Genomic DNA, 2566 nt, shown 5'->3' on the forward strand with positions numbered 1-2566 from the left:
GGAGCTGTGTTGGGTCTTTGCTGCCGGGGTCCATGCATCAGCTGGACGAGTCATAGCTAGTTTCTGAGTGGCACAAACACACTCCGTGACCTCTGAACAACTCCCTCAAGCTTCGGACAGAGCTCGGCACTGGCTGCTGGCAGCACGTCCGAGCTCCATACCTGGCAGGGAGATAGTGCCATAAAACGGAACATGATTGTGTTGGACAAGCACCCTGCGCTTCTGGTAATTAGAGCACAATGGCTGCATTTGTAGTCTCATTCCCCGAGGTACGCCTGGTGACTAATGAAGATGAACTGAGATGGCTGTGAGTCTAAGGAAGGGGAGGGCCAGCATTTGGCTACTGAATGCATGGCCACTGACCTTTTCAGATTCTGGCAAGCTTCCGTTTGAAAACAGTTTTGATCTTTAAATCATGACTAGAAGACTCTTAGCTGAGCAGAAGGCCCCACCCATCCCCACCAAATAGGAGAATAATGTGTCAGTCCTTAAGAGGCTACAGACTGTCTTCTGGACAGGCGGTTGCAGTGGCTGGTGGCCTTCAATTCTCAGACCCCGCTTAGAGAAATAACACCAGTGATGAAATGAACTCCACACTGTGAAGGAACAGACTTAAGCACACTGGGGGCTTTGCTTTCTCCGGCATAAACTTTAGCTGTTTCTGAGCAGTTCAGAAGGCCACCAGCAGTTTTGTCTAGTTGAATTGTGATGTCTTACAAGAACTTGGATCCACAGAACCCATGTAAAGCTGGATATGGTAGCACACATGTGTTTGCAGTGTTTGATATGACAGGGAGGCAGAGACAGGAGAATCCCTGGAAGCTCCTGGGCCAGCCGATCTGGCTCACACAGCAGGTACAACAAGGTGGAAGGGGAGAACTGGCAAGGTGCTCTCTGACCTCCAGATGCATACCATGGCACATGGGACTGCACACACACACACACACACACACACACACACACGATATAAACAAAGCTATGTTGAAGTCCTAATCTTGGGTCCCTGTGAATGTGACATTTCTTTAGAAATAGGGTACTACATCAGATGTAAGCGACATAGGGTAAGGCCAGAAAGGTAGACCTGAATCCAATGTAACTGCTGTTTTGCTTCCTTCCTTCCTTCCCTCCCTTCCCTCCTTCTTTCTCTCCTTCCTTCCTTTCTTTCCTTTCTTCCCTTCCTTCCCTCCTTCCTTCTCTCCTTCCTTCCTTTCGTTCCTTCTTTCCTTCCTTTCCTGCCTCCCTCCCTTCTTTTCTCTCTTTTCTATAACTGTCTGTCTGTCTGTCTGTCTGTCTGTCTGTCTGTCTCTCCATCCATCTATCTGGCTTTTTGAGACAGGATTTCTCTGTGTAGCCCTGGCTGTCCTAGAATACACTCTGTAGACCAGGCTGGCATTGAACTCCTGAGTGCTGGGATTAAGACATGTGCCACCGCCACCTAGCTTGCTTTTGTGTTTGAACAGGGTCTCATGTACCCTAGGCTAGTGGTCTTGAATTTACCATGTAGCCAAGAATGGCCTTGAACTCATGATTCTCCTGCTTCCACTTTTAAGGATTAAATTCTTCAGATCAGTACACCTGGTTTCTGTAGTGCTGGAGATCAAACCCAAGGCCTTGTGTATGACAGGTTCGCATTCCAGTAACTGGGCCACTTCCTTACCCAGGGATGGTGACGATTAAGGTGAAAATTAGAAGCAGAGAAGAAAAAAGCTGCCCAAACACGGAAGCAGACGCTGTGTAACAAATCACAGGACGCTGGAGCGTTTCTTATTGCTGTGATAAAACAGTGACCATGGCGATTCCTGAAAGGGTTTAACTGGGCTTGTGGTTCCAGTGGGGTAGAGTTGACGGTAGCTGGGTGAAGGCATCGTGGCAGATGGCTGGAGAGACTGCTGAGAGCTCAACTGGTAAACCCTCAAGTCACAGACGGGGACTAACTGGAAATGGCGTGAGCCTCTTGAAACCTCAAAGTCTGCTCCCACTAAAATGTGTCCTCCAACAAGGCCACACCCACTCCAGCAAGGCCACACCCACTCCAGCAAGGCCACACCCACTCCAGCAAGGCCACACCCACTCCAGCAAGGCCACACGTCCCAATCCTTCCCAAACAGTTCCACCGACTGGGGACCAAGTACTCAAACCTATGAGCCTTCCAGGGGCCGCTCCCATTCAAACCACCATGGGGGCAAGGACAGCCCTGAGAACTGGGGGAGCACTAAGCCGTTTGGAATGCTCTTACAGCAGCTGCAGGAAACTAACACAGTAACTCAGGCCCTTGTCCTTTCCTGCTCAGTCAAGCTCTTTACCTTGGAATCCCAGAACAGCTGTGTCATTTCTGACATCTTTCTAAGCTTCAGGAGGCAGCACAGAGAGCACCAGGGAGCTCAGGTGCCTGTGAGAGGCACCCTTGCTCTTGCTTTGCCACCAAAAACTTGCAAAGAGAATAGAAAGCATCTTTCCTTAATATTACTCTGTCTTTCTTTAATAGATCTGACTTTATTTACTTATTTAAATTACACACACTCTCTCTCTCTCTCTCTCTCTCTCTCTCTCTCTGTGTGTGTGTGTG

Source organism: Rattus norvegicus, chromosome 19 (genome assembly GCF_021556685.1).
Source record: "Rattus norvegicus strain SHRSP/BbbUtx chromosome 19, alternate assembly SHRSP_T2T, whole genome shotgun sequence".
In the NCBI taxonomy this organism is placed as follows: domain Eukaryota; kingdom Metazoa; phylum Chordata; class Mammalia; order Rodentia; family Muridae; genus Rattus; species Rattus norvegicus.